At 42.7% G+C, this 18,355-nt stretch overlaps 1 protein-coding gene and 1 long non-coding RNA gene across 4 annotated transcripts in view; one reads left to right on the forward strand and one right to left on the reverse strand.

Moving 5' to 3' along the window:
- Positions 1–18,355, forward strand: part of LOC125454224 (uncharacterized) — a 109,669-nt gene that overhangs the window by 38,843 nt on the left and 52,471 nt on the right. Inside the window, exon 3 of one of the 2 annotated variants that reach the window (XR_007247951.2) lies at positions 9,531–9,644. The exons of the other annotated variant lie outside the window; for it this stretch is intronic. This is a non-coding gene — a long non-coding RNA (uncharacterized LOC125454224). Of the gene's footprint in view, positions 1–9,530; positions 9,645–18,355 lie in introns of those variants that run through there. 2 annotated transcript variants of the gene reach the window in all.
- Positions 1–18,355, reverse strand: part of metap1d (methionyl aminopeptidase type 1D (mitochondrial)) — a 151,428-nt gene that overhangs the window by 27,474 nt on the left and 105,599 nt on the right. The window lies entirely within an intron of this gene.

Below are 18,355 nucleotides of genomic sequence, written 5' to 3' on the forward strand. Positions count from 1 at the left end.
TCACTCACCAGCGTAGGAGCAAATTACTGCAGATGCTAGCATCTATACTGAAAACAAATAATGCTGGAGACCACAGCGGATCAAGCAACATCTATGGAGCAAAGCTAAAAAGGAAGGAATGTGTTCACTATCTGAGGGTGTTGGACTCCAAATTGAGCCCAGAAGGTCATAAGTTTGAAGATATGTTGATCCTCCACTTTTCACTGGAGCAGTGCAGCATGCTAACAACAGGCAAGTGGACATGTGAGCAGGATGCTGTGTTAAAATGACCGGCTATGGGCAGGTCAGGGTCATGCTTGTGTACAGACTGGAGGTATTCTGTAAAGCGACCATGAACCAGCATTTGTCTTCTCTAAATAAGAGTAGGCCACATTGGCTGCAGCGAATGCAATACACAAGCCTGGAGGAAGTATAGGTGAAATGCTGCTTCATGTGGAAAGACTGTTTAGGCCCTTGGATGGTGAGTGGGGAGGTGGTGATGGGGCAGGTGTTGCACCTTCTGTGGTTACATGGGAAGGTGCTGAGATAAGGGGATATGGCGTTGGTGGTTGTGGAATGGACTAGGGTGTCCCAGAGGGAACAATCCCTGCAAAACGCAGAAGGGGGAATGGGGCAAAGATGTGCATGGTGTTGGTGTTCTGCTGGAGTTTTCTGAAATGGCACAGAATGATCTTTTGTATGCGGAGGCTAGTGGAATGAAAAGTGAGAACAAGGAAAACCTGACCATCCCTCTGATGAAGGGTCTAGGCCCGAAACGTCAGCTTTTGTGCTCCTGAGATGCTGCTTGGCCTGCTGTGTTCATCCAGCCTCACATTTTATTATCTATGACCATGCTGTTGTTACTGATGGGAAGGGGTAGGAGCAGAAGCACGGGTGATAGGTTGGATGCAATTGAGGGCCCTGTCAACCACAGTGGGTGGGAAACTATGTCAGAAGTGTTGTTTTGGAAGATGGCATCATCTGAACAGATACGATGCAGGCAAAGGAGCTGGGAGACCTGGAGAGAATCCTTGCAGGATGTGGGGTAGGAAAAGCTGTTGTGAAGGTAGTTATGGGAGTCACTGGCTTTGTAGTAAATGACAGTGGACAGTTTATTCCCCTAAAGAGAGAGAAGCCAATGAAAGGTCGACAAATGTTAAAAATGGATGATGTGCAAGTTATGGAGGGTTGGAAATTGGAGGCAAAATAAATAAATTTTTCAAGGTCCAGGCAGGAGCTTGAAGTGGCAGTGAAGTAGGTGTCGATATACCGGAGAAAGACTTGTGGGATGGGCCAGTGTAGGACAGGAATGACGAATGTTCCACATACCCAATAAAGAGGCAGGCATAACTGAGACCCATTCAGGTACCCACAGCCACTTGACTTGCCCATTGACTTAGCAGAAGTGTGATGAATTAAAGGAGAAATTGTTCAGTTAGAGAACAAGTTTAGTCAAGCAGAGGAAGTGGTGGAGGATGGGAATTGTTCAGGCCTCTAATCGAAGAGTTCTGAGACCATCCTGGTGGGCTATGGAGGTACTTTACAACCTTCTGGGCTCAATATTGAGTTCAACATCTTCAGACTTTGAATGCATTCCTCCCCTTTCTTTTAGCTTTGCTTTTTACATTCTGTCACCATGTCCTCTCTCCCCTCCTCCCACTACAGTAGTTCTGGCAGTTAGACACACCATTGTTTTGTCATTCTCACATTATGGTCACTTAATCTGAGCCATCAACATAATTTCTCTCCCAGCACTTCAACCAACAGCCCCGCTGACTATTGCATTCTCCCAGTTCCTCCATCTTCAACTTTTCATATATTCCAACTTTGGCAAGGGAGCCTCTGAAATGTCCACCTTCTTCCTCAACCAAGGATTCCCCAGCACCATTGTCAACAGGGTCCTCAACCGGGTCTGACCCGTCTTCCATATCTCCACCCTCATTCCCTCTCTTCCCTCCTGCAACAGCGAAAGGGTTCCCCTTGACTTTACTGACCATCCCACCAGCATCCACATCTAGAAGATCATTAGTCACCATTTCTACCACCTCCAGCGAGATGCCAACACCAGGCATATATTACCCTCCCCTCCCTTGTCTGCTTCTGTAGAGACTGTTCCGTCTGGGACACTCTGGTGCACTCCTCCTTCCCCCTCAACAGCACTCCACAGCCCCACAGCACCTTCCCCTGCAAGTGGCAAAGGTGCAATGCCTGCCCATTTACCTCTTCCCTCCCCAGTACCCAAGGGCCCAAACATATCTTCCAGGTGAAGCAACACTTCACCTGCACTTCCCAGAATCTAGTCTACTGTAATCATTACTCACAATGTGGTCTCCTCTATATTGGAGAAACGAAGTGTAGATTGGGTGACCGCTTCTCAGAATATCTACGTTCTACCCACAAGAAAGGCCCTGAGCTTCCAGCTGCCTGCTACTTTAACAACCCACCCTGTTCCCTGGTCAACATGTTTGTCTCAGGCTTGCTGCAGTGTTGCAGCAAAGCTCAGTGCAAGCTAGAAGAATAACACCTTATTTCTGCTTGGAGACCCTGTAGCCTCTGGGACTCAATATTGATTTCAATAATTTTATGGCCTGAACTCTCCCATGTCCTTGCCCCCTACCCCACGCACCAGGCCTTGTTATCACACTGTCTGCCAATACACAATACCTATTGTTGGCCACTAACAGTACCTATTAACAACTATTCATCCACCTAGCCAGATTTTTATCAACTCCTTTGTCTGTCCAACTGCTCTTCTCTCTCTTTGGGCTCTATCCCCACCTATTGTTTACTTCTTATCCCCTCCCTGCACCTTACATTTCCTAGTTACCATCACTTCTGATGAAGGGTCACCGTACCTGAAAAGTTAAGTCTGATTTCTCTTCACAGATGCTGCCAGACCTGCTGAGCTTTTGCAGCAAGTTCTGCTTTTGTTTCTGATTTACAACATCTGCAGTTCGTTCGGTTTTGATATTGTATAAATGCCGCGCTCTCCACACTTCAACGCTGAAGAAGTCATCTAGACATGAAACATTAGCTTGCTTTCTCTCTGTGGGATGCTGCCTTTCCACGGTCTTTAGTTTTGTGACATCTTTAATCTCTAATCTCCCTCATACTCCAAACTCTTTCTTATCTTCCATTTGGTCCCGATTACTCCTCACCACCTTTCTCAATAGCATCTCAATAACTCTTTTCATCTCTAAATAGGAGTCATACTGGACTTGAAAGGAAAATGTTAACTGTTTCTCTCACTACAGCTGCTCTGAGACCCGTTGATGGTCTCCAGATTTTTTCTGTTTTTATTCCATTATCCACTTTATTTGATAGATGTCTGTGTTGCAGCTTGGTTAGAAGCACTGCTTGTCATAAAACCAAAATCTGAAATTTGTTCGCTCATGGGATGTGGGCATTGCTGGCTAGGCCAGATTTTATTGCTTTCCTAATTACACTGGGAGAAGGCAGTGGTAAACTACATTCATGAACACCTGTAGTCCTTGCTGTTTAGGGACACACATAATACAATCAAGAAAGAATCCCAGGATATTTAATTATTTATATTAAAGAAACGGTGATAGTTTCAAGTCAGGATAGTGTGGTTTAGAAGGGAACATGGGAAGCTTGTGTTCCCATGCATCTGCTGCCTTTATCCTTCTTAGTGGTAGAAGTAGTGTGTTTAGAAGGTGCTGTCAGAGGAGCCTCGATGTGTTACCACAGTGGAATTAATAAATGGCAAACACTGCACCTCTGTGCATTAGCGTTAAAGGGATTGGTTGTTTAAGGTGATAGATGTGGTACCATCAAGTGAGCTAGAGATAATAGGAACTGCAGATGCTGGAGAATCCGAGATAACAAGGTGTAGAGCTGGATGAACACAGCAGGCCAAGCAGCATCAGAGGAGCAGGAAGGTTGACGTTTCGGGCCTAGACTCTTCCGAAACATCAGGCTTCCTGCTCCTATGATGCTGTTTGGCCTGCTGTGCTGCTGTTTGTTCTGGATGCTGTCAAGAATCTTGGCTGTTGTAGGAACTGGCGCAGGTTCAGCACCCATTCTGTAATTCTTTCCTTGGCGTCTTCAAGTTTTTCTGGATCAAATTAGCTGAGTACTCTTTTGTAACAGGTTTAAGACTGTTCTCTCTCCTTTGCAGCCTCCCTTAGTTAGAATCAGAATTGTTACAGTACAGAAGGAAGCCATTTGACCAAGGACAGCTTCTCTCCATTGCAGCCTTTCTCTTTTAACAGCCTCTTTTCCCATGTAGCCTATCTGCCCCTCTGGGGTCTCTCTCCTATCATTGAGCTCTTCTCCACTGTATGCACTCCCTACAGCCTCTCCCCTCTCTTGCTTTTGAGGCTGAGATGCAGAGGCCAGCAGGACTGCTCACAGGACAGCCTGAGCCTCGGTTGTCTGCAAATGGCAGCTCCTGCAAAGTCAGAAGGTTCACACCACACAACTGCCAAATCAACGAACAGGCAATGCTGTACCAGCAGCCAGGGATTTCAGAAGGCAGGTGTGGAATGGGAATGCAACAGGCGTCTGGACATTACCTAGAGAGGTTGCTGGTGAAGAAGACTTACAGGAGGTGATGAGCATTGCCATGAAGAATATGAGAACATTGTTAGAGAAGCTGAACATCGGTGGCGGGGAGGGGTACTATTGGAAGAAGCGAGGGATGGGATGCAGTGAAAATTACCAGTAATGAGCTGGGGGGAGCAATGTTGAGGGAAGTAAATACAGTTAGGAATGTCATTGTGTTGGAATGTTTTAACAAGTAATTGTGTAAAACTAGGGTGGTATATGACAAACAGCTGAAGTATGCATGATTCCACTATGGGAGGGAATCTTGCAGCAGGCCTTCATTATTTCTGGGTCAAAATTCTTGAGCATCCTCAGTAACAATGCCTTAGGGGTACCTACAACACATGACTGCAGCAGTTCATGGAAAAGGCTCAGCACCACTTTTTTATTTCCTTATTATTGAATGGGATGTGGGTGTCATTAGCAAAGCCAGCATTTGTTGTCCAAAGCTAAAGGCCCTTGAACAAGCTTTTAGGGGCAGACAGCAAATGTTGGCCTAGTGTATGATGCTCATAGCAAGAGGAACCAAGAGGTTATGTCCGGAACCAAGAGGTTATGTTGAAGCTGTACAAAACTCTGGTGCGGCCGCACTTGGAGTATTGTGTACAGTTCTGGTCACCGCATTATAAGAAGGATGTGGAAGCTTTGGAAAGGGTGCAGAGGAGATTTACTAGGATGTTGCCTGGTATGGAGGGAAGGTCTTACGAGGAAAGGCTGAGGGACTTGAGGCTGTTTTCATTAGAGAGAAGAAGGTTGAGAGGTGACTTAATTGAAACATATAAAATAATCAGAGGGTTAGATAGGGTGGATAGGGAGAGCCTTTTTCCTAGGATGGGGACGGCAAGCACGAGGGGGCACAGCTTTAAATTGAGGGGTGAAAGATATAGGACAGATGTCAGAGGTAGTTTCTTTACTCAGAGAGTAGTAAGGGAATGGAACGCTTTGCCTGCAACGGTAGTAGATTCGCCAACTTTAGGTACATTTAAGTCGTCATTGGACAAGCATATGGACGTACATGGAATAGTGTAGGTTAGATGGGCTTGAGATCGGTATGACAGGTCGGCACAACATCGAGGGCCGAAGGGCCTGTACTGTGCTGTAATGTTCTATGAATCTATAGCCATGAACGAAAGAAAAATCCAGGCAAAAAAAACCCTTAATTGGAAGTATTGTCATTCTGTGTAAGGACTGCACACATATTGTGCATGTTAAGACTATCTCAGAGTCTCACGGTAGTTTAAGTTGAGTGTTTGTCACTCCCCGTCAAAAGATTCAGACCAGTGTATCCTCATGGTATAGAAACTGTGGTTCAGGCATTAGTGTCAGAACCTTCCCTGAACTCTTGAATAATTAGAGTCATATGGCACGGAAGCAGACCCTTCGGCTGAACTCATCCATGCTGGCCAGGTTTCCTAAACTGAACTAGTCCCATTTGAGTGCATTTGCCCCATATCACTCTTAAACATTTCCTATTAATGCACCTATCCAAATGTTTTTTAAATGTTGTAATTGTACCCACTTCTACCACTTCCTCTGGCAGCTCGTTCCATACACACTCCATCCTCTGTGTGAAAACATTGCCACTGAGGTCCCTGTTAAATCAATCCCCTCACACCTCAAGCTTATGCCCTCTTGTTTTGGACTCGTCTACCATAGGGAAAAGACCTCAGCTATTCACCTTATCTATGCCCATCTTGATTTTATAAACCTTTCTAAGGCCACTTCTCAGCGTCCTATGCTCCAGGGAAAAAAAAAGTCCCAGCTTATCCAACTTCTCCTTAAAACTCAAACCTTCCAGTCTTGGTAACATCCTTGCAAACCTTTTTTGCACCCTTTCCAGTTTAATAACATCTGTCCTATAGCAGGGTGACCAGAATTGCACCAGGTACTCCAAACGTGGCGTTACCAATGTCTTGTACAGCTGTAATATAATATTCCAACTCTAGTTCTCAATGTTCTGATCAGTGAAGCCAAGTGTGCCAAACATCTTTTTCACCGCCCTGTCCACCTCTGATGCCACTTTCAAGTAATTATGTACCTGCACATCTAGGTCTCTCTGTTTGACAACACTCCCCAGGATCCTACTATTTACTGTGTGAGTCCTGCCCTGGTTTGTCTTACCAAACTTCAACACCTTGCATTTATCTAAATTAAAGTCCATCTATCATCCCTCGGTCTACTGGCCCAGTTGATCAAGCTCCCGTTGTACTCTTAGACAACCTTCTTCACTGTCCACTATACCACCAATTTTGGTGTCATCTGCAACCTATTAACCAAGCTTCCTATATGCTCATCAAAACATTTATATAAATGACTCAAAACAGTAGACCCAGCACTGATTCTGATCAAAAGTGACAGGCCTGCAGTGTGAACAGCAGCCCACTACCACTACCCTCTGTCTCCTACGGTGAAGCCAATTTTGTATCCATTTGGCTAGCTCCCCCTGGATCCCATGTGATCTAACCTTAATAAGCAGTCTATCATGCAGAACTTTGTCAAAAACCTTGCTAAAGTCCATGTAGACAATGTCTACCGCTGTGCCTTCATCTACCTTCTTGAACACCATTTCAAAAAAATCAAATTTGTGATACATGACTTCCCATGCACAAAGCCACACTGACTATCCCTGATCAATTCTTGCCTTTCCAGAAGCACAGGGTCCTATCTCTCAGAATCCCCTCCAACAACTTACCCACCACTGATGTTAGGCTCACCAGCCCATAGTTCCCTGGCTTTTCATTGGTGCATTTCTTGAAAAAAAAAAGGAACATCATCAGCCACCCTCCAGTCTTTTAGCAGCTCATTCATGGCTGTGATTGATACAAATATCTCAGCTAGGAGCCCTGGAATTACGTCTTTAGCTTCCCACAGTGTCCTGGGATACACTTGATCAAGTCCTGGAGAGTTATCTATTTTATACATTTTAAGACCCCCAAGATCTCCTCTTCTGTAATGTGGACTCTTTTCAAGACATCACTATTTACTTCCCAGAGTTCCCAACTTCCATGTCTTTTTCCATGTAAATACTGATGAGAAATATTCTTCAAATTCCCTTTAATATGTAGACTAAAATTAAAAACAGCACTCCAGATGAGGTCAGAAAAATCTGGAATCAACTTCAATACTACTTCTTTGACTTATGGATCAAAATATTGCTATATATCTCAATAATGTAGTTGTCTTTTTCCCATATGTATGAATGCACAATCAACAATTTGAACAACTTATCCAAAGTAGTAAATAACTTCAACTGAATATGTGAACTGACTAACACCTCTGTTGTCTAATTAGATTAGATTATCTACAGTGTGGAAACAGGCCCTTCAGCCCAACAAGTCCACAACGCCCCTTGAAGCATCCCACTCAGACCCATTCCCTTATAACCCACACACCCCTAAACACTATGGGCAATTTAGCATGGCCAATCCACCTAGCCTGCACATCTTTGGACTGTGGGAGGAAACCGGAGCACTCAGAGGAAACCCATGCAAACACGGGGAGAATGTACAAACTCCACACAGGTGGTCACCTGAGGCTGGAATCGAACCCAGGTCCCTGGTACTGTGAGAATGCAGCGCTAACCACTGAGCGCCCAAGGACGCTGACAAATTGGTCAGTATTTTCAGCAATTTCTGATTCTTCAAGAAATCTTTTCTGCTTTGTAAAAGTTTGTCAAAAGTTTTCTTTCACTAGTCTCCCTGACTACTGGGGTATTATTGGTTTTAACTTTTGCTTCATGTTTTCAGGTTAACCTCAACTGTGATGCAAATGTAGAACACAAAAAGAAAAGGGAGTTTAAATGTTCCAATAAAAAAAGTTTGTTACTGAGCTATTTTATACCTGTGTTCATCTTTTTCTTTAGCTCCAAATACACTCATCTCTCCTATGGAGACTGAAATTAAGATCAGATTGACCAGCCCAAAGACCTTTAACTTCAGCACTGAAACACCTACTCAAGGCTGTTGGACAAAAACATTATTAAACTACTCATCTCCTGCAGATAAGGATGAATGCTCTGTGTAACATCTTTATTTTCCAGCAGCTTGCACTTTTAGGAAAGATTAACTCAGCACGTGAAGTCCAATACTGTTATAAGTTGCACCTCTGAGAAAAAGGAAATCTACTTTGAGCCTTGCAGATTACTTCATAAGTCAGCCTTTCTTACTATCTCCAATGGCAAATGTTTCTGTAAATGGCTCTACTTTACTGAAAGCTCAGAGGTTTGTGAACTGTATTTTCCTAACAATCTCACAAATTTCATTTAGTAATGCCCTACACTTTACTAGAGAGGGACATCTCATAGTACGTTCTGTTAGTTAGCCTTTTTCCTTTTGCCCTGCAAATTGGTGGAAGTACAAATTGTTAACGATGTAGGGGGGAGCAAAGGGGTATCAAGGATTTCAGTGAATGACAGTGCCAATAATCCATTTCCTTCATTAATCAAATTTAAGGCTTGAGAAAGAAACAGACGAATGATGAGGAAGGAAATAGCAAGTGTCAAAGTCAAATCAGGTGCAGAAAGAATCACTAGCCTAACAGAATTCTCTTTTCACCACCCCTTTCCCTGCTCTCAGCTGTATAAATTGCCAATTAATCAACTATGACAAGCACATGAGTCCAAATACCTTGCACAGCACTCAATGCCATACATTCCTCTCAACAGGACAAGGTGGCACACAACAGCAGGTGACAGCTGACAGGGGAAAGGCAAGGATGCCTATCCTCATCTCTTCTAAAGTAGATAGTGCAGGCAGTCACTGCACTGTCTGCAACTAAAGCCATGCACAGTGATACTAGGGAAACCACAAAAGATGGCCGTAGTTTCCTCCCCAACTTACTCACATCCCATTTCCTGCTCATATCTCAATGTCTCCTACAAGATGCAGTTGATTTTCTACGAGGTACAATCAATGTAAGTGTGCACTTATTGCTTTTTCACCTTTCCTTCACAATAACCCCATCTCATGCCCTTCTCCTTTCAGACATACAACAGTACCACCTGGTGCAAGGCAATGGGCCCTGGCAACACTGCAGTGAAGCCACTGAAAACTTGTGCTCCAGAACTTGCTGCTCCTCTAGTCAAGTTCCAATACAGCTATAACACAGGTATCTACTCGACACTGTGGATAACTATCCATATATATAATGTGTACAAAAGAGGGGAAAATCCAAAGCCTGTCAATTACTATCCCATCAGTCGACCCTAACTCATCATTAAAGTTTACGGAAGGGGCCATCATCGGTGCTATCGAGCAGCATTTACTTTGCAATAACATACTCAGTTTGTGTTCTGCCAGGGCTACTCAGCTCCTGAAGTCATTATACCCTTGGTTTTAACATGGACAAAAGAGAGGAACCGATGAGAGAAACTGAAAGTGAATACCCTTGATATCAAGACAACCAAATGTGAGGCTGGATGAACACAGCAGGCCAAGCAGCATCTCAGGAGCACAAAAGCTGACGTTTGGGGCCTAGACCCTTCATCAGAGAGCTCTCTGATGAAGGGTCTAGGCCCCAAACATCAGCTTTTGTGCTCCTGAGATGCTGCTTGGCCTGCTGTGTTCATCCAGCCTCACATTTTGTTGTCTCAGATTCTCCAGCATCTGCAGTTCCCATTATCTCTGATACTATTTTAACCCTTGATATCAAGGCTGCATTTGATTCAGTGTGTGGCTTAAGGAGCCCTGGAAAACTGGAGTCAATTGGTTTCAGGGAGAATACAACCACTAGCTGGAGTCAAACTTAGCACAAAGGAAGGTAGCTGTGATTGTTGGATGTCAAACATCAGAGATCCAGGACATCTCTGCAGGAGTTTCTCAGGGTAGTATTCTGTGTCCAACCATCTTCAACTGCTTTATCAATGACCTTCCTCTATCAGAAAGTCAGAAGTGGGAATTTTGCTGACGACTGCACAACGTGAGCACTATTTGAGACTCCTCCGAGGAATCCTGCAGTGAGAAACTCACCACCTGACCACCATCCACAGAATAAGTCAGGAGTTTGATGGAGTACCTCCCGCTTGCCCAGATGACTGCAGCTTCAAAAACACTCGAAGTTTAACACCATTAAGGACAAAGCAGCCCTGTTGACTGACACCACATCTTCAAACGTTCACTTCCTTCACTACCCCTACACAGCAGCAGCAGTGTGTGCTATATACATGAGGCACTGCAAAAATTCATGAAGGATCCTTAGACTTCCTTCCAAATTCATGATCTTCTAGAACAACAAAGGCAGCAAACACACAGAAGCACCATCACTTGCAAATTTCCCTCCAAGCTACTCACCATCTTGACTTGTCATTCCTTCACTATCACTGGTCGAAAATCCTGGAAATCACTTCCTAACAGGACTGACAATGAACCTGCATCAAATGGATTGCAGGCCTTCAAGATAGCAGCTCAAACAAACTTTCTACAGGGCAACTGTGAATGGGCATTAAATGCTGGCCCAGTCAGTGAAGTCCACATCCCTGAATGAATTTTAAAACATCCCAAAAAGAACAGTGACAATGAAAAAACACCACCACCCAATTTCACATTAACAACTACCAGCATATACACAGGCACTAAGCAAACTTTAAACAGTAAGAGAGGAGCAGGATTGGCACCAAAGATGCAAATGCAGACTGAACACAAGATGGCTTTGAAAGAATGTTGGGCGTCCCTACAGTGTTGTCAACTGCACGAGTGGAGTAGGACAGGGAGAAAATAGCTTAGGTGCTAGCTTCCTGGAAGACATGATTATACATTAGACTTGCAGCAGGGAAGTGAATGAAGAGTTTCCTCGTGGAACTTACAGAAAAAATTAACAGGCAAATCTCTGGAACACATTTGACACATTTGATGCACTTGTAAGCCTATTATTACTGCCAAGTAGTAGAGTGGTTGGTTAGCTCAGTTAGCTGGATGGCTGGTTTGCTATGCAGAGTAATTCCAACAGCGTGGGTTCAGTTCCCAAACTGGTTGAGGTTCATGAAGGAATCTCCTTCTCAAACTCTCCCTTACCTGAGACATGGTGAAGTTCAGATTAAGCCACTCGCCAACTGTATACCAATATTTGTCAACCCAACCATAGGTTTGATGGTCAGAGATAATGGGAATGCAGATGCTGGAGAATCCAAGAAAACAAAGTGTGTAGCTGGATGAACACAGCAGGACAAGCAGCATCTCAGGAGCACAAAAGCTGACTTTTTGGGCCTAGACCCTTCATCTGATGAAGGATCTAGGCCCGAAATGTCAGCTTTTGTGCTCCTGAGATGCTGCTTGGCCTGCTGTGTTCATCCAGCTACACACTTTGTTATCTTGGTTTGATGGTCGCTGTTTCAGCTTCCATTGCAGTACAACCAGAAATCATCCAACATCTGAGTGCCAGAATGGAAGCTCAAACTGAAGTCAATGAAATCTCAAACAGAAACAAGAAAGGTTTCAAGAGATTTCTGACGAAGGTCATTGAACTCAAACATTTACTTTGTTTTCTCTCTACAGGTGTTGCTGGTCCTGCTATGTTTCTTTGGCACATTCTGTTTTTGTATCAGATTTCTAGCAATATCCGCAGTTCTTTCTGTTTATTTTGTTGTCATGAAATCTCAGCTTGTTGCCACGCAAGCATAGCTTGCGGCCAGGCAAGCTAAGACTGCTGTCATTATGGCTATAGATACCAACAAACAAAGTGATTTCAGGGCAAGACAGCAGTCCAACCACTTTTGTTTCAACTGATTACTTAGAGTAGAGAGCTGTTGCCCTAGTTGAGTGACAGTAATATTGTGACAGTTGGTTTTGTAGAGCAACCACCCTTTGTTTTGACTTAAGGGTTTAAATGCTGAGAGACCAGCAGACTGGTATAGAATAGATGAATTGTGACTGCTGCTAAAATATGTGATGTGCTGAGCATGGTCTCTCACCAACAGCATGTTCAAGGAGAACTATTTGTGGTTGTGGTCTATCTCAGTATTTAAATACAGCATCTGCAAAACCATTTATTTGTAAGTAACAAACCTCTGGGAAAGCCTAATCTTCTGTCAAAATTATGTGATATTCAATCTGCTCTGGTCTGAGGGTGCAGATCTGTCTGCAAGAGGCCACAGATGTGCTTACGTATGTCCTTTTGAATATGAAGTTAATACTTGCACTGTTCTTGGCTTAGGCTGAGGTAAGAAAAATGGTCCTGTCAGACCCAAGGGTAGCTAAAGCCTTCTGTTGAGAGTTAGCCAATATTTAGTTGGTAGCAGTCTTCATCTTTGAAGATTCTGGGTTCAAGAACCATTCCAGAGCTTGAGCACAGAAATCAAGGCTGACACCCAAGTGCAGTACTGAGGAACACTGCATCTTTCACATCAGATATTAAAACAAGCTCCCATCTGCCTGCTTGAATGTATGTAAAAAATTCCATGGCACTATTTCAAAGAAGAGCAGGAGAATTATTCCTTGTATCCTGGCCAATACGTATTCTCCAAACAATATCACAAAGATTGTGTAGTCATTATCACATAGCAGCTTCTGCAAGTTTGCTGTGCATATACCGGCTGCATTTCCTGCATGATAACAGGATTACACTTCAAAAATTCAACTCAGAACCATTCTGAAGAAGGGTCACATCTCTCCACAGATGCAGCGAGTCCTGCTGATATTTTTCAGCAATTTCTATTTTTGTTCCACTATATAAACTTTGACATGAGCCCTATTAAAGTTGAAAAAAGAAGCCAAAATTGCCATTCCATCCATTGCATTATTTTTCAAATAGTTTCTTGATAGGATTCATTAATCCATTGCACATTTCATAGTTAGCCTCAATTCGTGTCAATTATATATTTCTATGTTGTAAATTACTACAAATAATAATTTTCTGGTTGATTTATCCTCTAAATCACTTGTCTCTGTTCACCAATCCAAGAAGAGTTATATTAGCTCAAGGCTGGTTCATCCACTGGGCACGTTATTAAAGACCTGGGTAACTGTTAATCCTGAAGCTCACCTTGTTCTGTCAGCACCGTCTAAAGTAAAACAGCAACTTGTAGCTCACAGGAAACAAACTATACTTCTAGGAAGTACAGCCACCAAGAAAAAAAAGGTCTCCATTAAAAATCCCAATTGAACCATTTTACTACCTTGTCCTTCGCCTTAAAACCTCCCAAATAGTACCTTATCCATAGAGAAAGTAGCTTTGTCCCTTAATATAACTGACATTTTCTCCCCCAAAGAATAATAGTTAGAAGGAGGAAAGGAATATTAATGTATTGTTTGTTAATAGTTTATATTATTTTAAAAATATTCACCATCCTTTTGAGACTAATAAACATGAAAACGTCGAGGTGACGAGTAAATTGTCATATATTTCAAAACCAAGCTGTGTGCACTTCTTATGCTACTTGGTTGCCTTTTATTGCTGTTTTATACACTTTAAAACATATAAGTAAAAACACCTAAGGTGTAGCTCATGTCCGGTTTCTATCTCTTGAAGTCGCGTTTTTGTCTTATCGGCTGTGTCTCGGGGTGCTGCCCAAATTTTTGACTTTGTTGGTTTAGAAGCACTGTAATATTGGAGAACTGAGAGACATTGGTAACTGTATGGAAAACTCCTTTTGCAGCGTTTATAATTGTGAGTCAGGTCAGCAGAGTATATTTTCCCTAAATGATAAATAAAATATTGTTCTCATCTATTCCATACAATTAGTGAAATTTTAAGATAAAGATTAGTCAACTGGACTATTTTTAGAAGGTCTGCAGCAGAAAAAGTCAATGAAAAGAATCCCAGGATAAAGTGCCTGTAGCTAACGCTACGATTGATTGATTGGTATCCCCTTGTTTTGAAGAAAGATATTTCCTCAGTCTTTTGCAAAATTAAACTGATCCTACAAATCAGTAATTTAGTTCAAATAAATCAGTCTTAAAATCTTTACTGACAGTTACCATAAATCAAAATTGCACTGCATCTTTTTGCACATGAAGTGTAAGCAGTTACATAAATTACTTCTTATTTTCCCTCTATCAATCCTTTTTTTGTCAGGAACACAGCTCTTAGTTAGTGTATTTTTCCTCTTGTCAATGATGTCAAAAGTGGAAAAACAATCTTCTGCTTATTGAATAAAAGATTAAGCTTGCCTCCTTGTGTTGCAGGTGTTGAAGATTATAAATAACCAATTTCTATTCTATAGACTTTGTGTATATTCAGTTCTAAACAAAACAAAATCTTATTCTTAAGTGTTTATACCTCTGTTTTGATTCAAAATAACTTAGGGATTTTGCCTCTTATCCACATAGTTTTATCAATGATTTATTTGAAATAATGCATCACAATAAATGTTGTCATTATGCCACATCAGAGAATTCTCACTCTGTTCCTGGGCATAACGGCAGTTAGAACTCTTGGCAATTAGTCAATAATATACTGGCTTACAGTGCTTTACAGTGAAACTATTACCATTTAATTTTTTTTTAATGCGATAGACTATTAAATGAAGGACAAGATCTCTTGCTCCTGTCTGGGTATTTAGCTTTCTTTGTTAAGTGTTCTTTAAGGTTGCCTTTGCAACCACCCTTTTTTTTACTTTATATATTTTATGAGTAAACTCATATTCTGAAAATGGAAATCATCTCAAGACATTGTAAGACTTTGTAATCAAGCTGAAATTAATTAGTTCCCAGTCCAAAGTTATCTGATTAATAGTACATTTAAGGAAGACAGTATAACTTTAGTAAAATAGTGGTACCCACGATCTCCTTCCAAGGATTTCTCTTGCACCTTTGCCATTGAGTTTTATGTTGTGGGATCAAAATATTTGAAGTGGCACATACTTTAACCTTTGTCAAGTTGAAATATTTAGTATGCTTAGTGTTGTCAGTAAACAAATTGTGCAATAAGATGCAGCAAGGGAAAATTGGCCATGAATTCTGAATTGCCACAAGGCGATGGATGATTTAGCCTAACTAAAATTGGTAATTAAACTTGTAGCAAGTTGAGATTAGTACCTAACAGCGTAGCCATCTTTTTAATTATGAGATTTCCATTCTTGCATTTCCATTCTGATTTTTATTTTTCTCTTCCAACACACCTTTCCGTCTATTTGTAAGGAAATGGCTTTTGATGATAAATTTAGTAACCTTGACTACTTCTGTGAGGTCAGGCCAAAATGTCAGCTTTTGTGCTCTGAAAATGTCGCTAGGCCTGCTGTGTTCATCCAGCCCCACACTTTGTTATCTTGGATTCTCCAGCATCTGCAGTTCCCATTACCCCCCACTAAGATCGATACTGGTAAAGTTGTATCTGTGGTTGCAGAATCTGTATTTGACAAAATTCGCTGAGGACTCCAACCCTTAAGTTTGTGCAAGACCTCAGCCAGGCTGAACATCGACTGGAGAACTACATGTTAAGGATATGACTTCAGCTCCAATCTGGTGTGAGAAGCAGTTGGTGCAGTTCCCACTAATGATATTAGAAGGCTCAGGCCCAAGCCCATTGGAGCAGAATTGGTTGAGAAGGATTTACCTGGGTTGGCTCAACATTTTACAGTTAGAAAATGGCTGCCTCAATGAAGTCCTAGTGAAATACCCAAGAGTTTTTCAGGAAGGGCTTGGGAAGATCAAAGGAGTCAAAGCTACTTCACATGTTGACCAGGAAGCAATTCTGTGATTTTACAAGACTTGCCTGGTGCCATTTGCCTCATGGGCAAAAGTAAAGGTGGAATTGAGGAGGCTGGAAAATGAAGGAATCATCAAAACAGTGCAGTTTGCGAACGGGGCAGCACCATTCGTACTGAGTGTGAAATCTGACGCCTCAGTTTGCCTTTGTGGGGATTTTAAGCAAATGGTAAACAGCTTCTCACAGCAGGATAAATACCCAATCCCTTGTATAGGGGATACATACACAAAATTGGTGGGAGAGAGTGCTATGCTTCATGAAGCTGGACATAAGCCGCACCTACCTGCAATTGCGACTGGATGAGGAGTCCCAGAGGTACATCACAATTAATGCTTATAGGGTTTATACCAATATGCAAGGCTGCCATTTGGGGTATCAGCCTGCACACTTTTCCAGCAGACATTAGAGAACATTTTTCAAGGGCTAGCCCAGGCTGCCATTTATCTGAATGATGTGCTAATAACGGGGAAGACCACTAAACAGCACTTGGAGAAGTTGGGCATAGTGCTCAAATGTTTCTCCCAGGCAGACATACCCATTAGAAGGGGAAAAAATGTGTGTTCCAGGTGCCCCAAGTAGCCTATTTGAGTTACAGAGTCAACAAAACTGGATTACACCCACTGGAAGATAAAATGAGGGTGATCAAAGGAGCCTTGGCTCTTGTGTCTGTAATGGAGCTTAGGTCTTTCCTTGGGTTAGGGAATTATTAAGGAAAATTCATACGTAACCTTGCCTCCATCTTGGCAGCCTTACACTTGCTGTTGAAAAAGGGGTCAGCCTTGGAAATGATCATGTTGCCAAGAAGTAGTCTTTTGGGAAATGAAAAAACAGCTTTTGTCATCTAAGGTACTGGCCCACTACGATCCAAAGCGAGAGGTGGTGCTGACATGCAATGTTTCACCGGTGGCCCAACCCGCAGGAATAGCCCATAGCCCACGCTTCTCGGACTTTGGCTGATGCCGAACGCAAATATGCCTGGATAAAGGAAGGTGTGACTGTCATCTTTGGTGTTCCGTCTGTACATTTACAGATGGACAGAAATTTGTCCTATCAACATATCACAAACCTCTGCCAGAGCTATTGAAGAAAGACATGACAATGCTGCCAATTGCTTCTGGTAGAATTCAGCGTTGGGCCCTTATATTATCTTTGTGTCTACAAGTGCAAGTTAGGACACCGTCTAGGAAGGCAAGTAGCTAATGAGGATGCCTTGACCCATCCCCCAACAGCAGATACTCCACCGGTGGTGGCACCCCAGAAGAGTCCATTCTGGTTTTAAACTTCCTTAGCACCCTTCCAGTCACCACTGACCATATGCGACTATGGACACTAAGATCCTGTCCTAGCAAAACTAGAACAGCTGGTGATAATAGGAAGGTAACAGAACAGCCATCATAACCAGGACTGAAACCTTTCTGGAGCTGGCAAGACCAGATCACCAGAGAGGACAGCACATTACTATGGGGAGTGAGAGTGATTGTCCCAACTAATGGTCACTGCCTGAAATTCACCACAGTCATCCAGGGGTTTCCAAGATGAAGATGTTACCAAGAAGCTATATCTGGTGGCCAAGGGTAGATACTGAAATAGCTGTGGTGGGGCAGTGCTCAAGAGTGCCAAAAAGGATGAAAATTGCCACCAGCATTGCCCTTCACATTCATGGGAATGGCCAGGTAAATCCTGGACTCCATTACACGTCAACTGTGCTGGTTCTTTCATGGGCTCAATGTTCCTGGTCATTGTGGATGCCCATTCAAACTGATTAGATGTGCATAAAGTTCATTCCGCAAGGTCTGGGATGAGGATTGAGAAGGTGTGAGCATCGTTCATGATACATGCACGCCCAGAAGTACTGGTCAGGGACAACGCAATGTCATTTACCAACAGGGAATTTGAGTATTTCCTGAAGTCTAATGACATTTGGCACATAAGGTCAGCTCGTAAACTATTCATCCTCGAATGGTCTGACGTAAAGAGCGGTCCAAATGTTGAAGGTTGGTTTAAAAAAAACCACCATATAGCTTCACTAGGTCCCAAACTTTCCCGGTTTCTGTTGGACAATAGAACTATGGTCACTCAACAACAGGGGTAGTTCCAGCAGTTGCTGATGGGAAGAAAACTCTGCACCTGATATTCCCAGGCATTGGTGGGGGGGAGATGAAATAGCAGC

The sequence above is a fragment of the Stegostoma tigrinum genome, chromosome 7 (genome assembly GCF_030684315.1).
Source record: "Stegostoma tigrinum isolate sSteTig4 chromosome 7, sSteTig4.hap1, whole genome shotgun sequence".
In the NCBI taxonomy this organism is placed as follows: domain Eukaryota; kingdom Metazoa; phylum Chordata; class Chondrichthyes; order Orectolobiformes; family Stegostomatidae; genus Stegostoma; species Stegostoma tigrinum.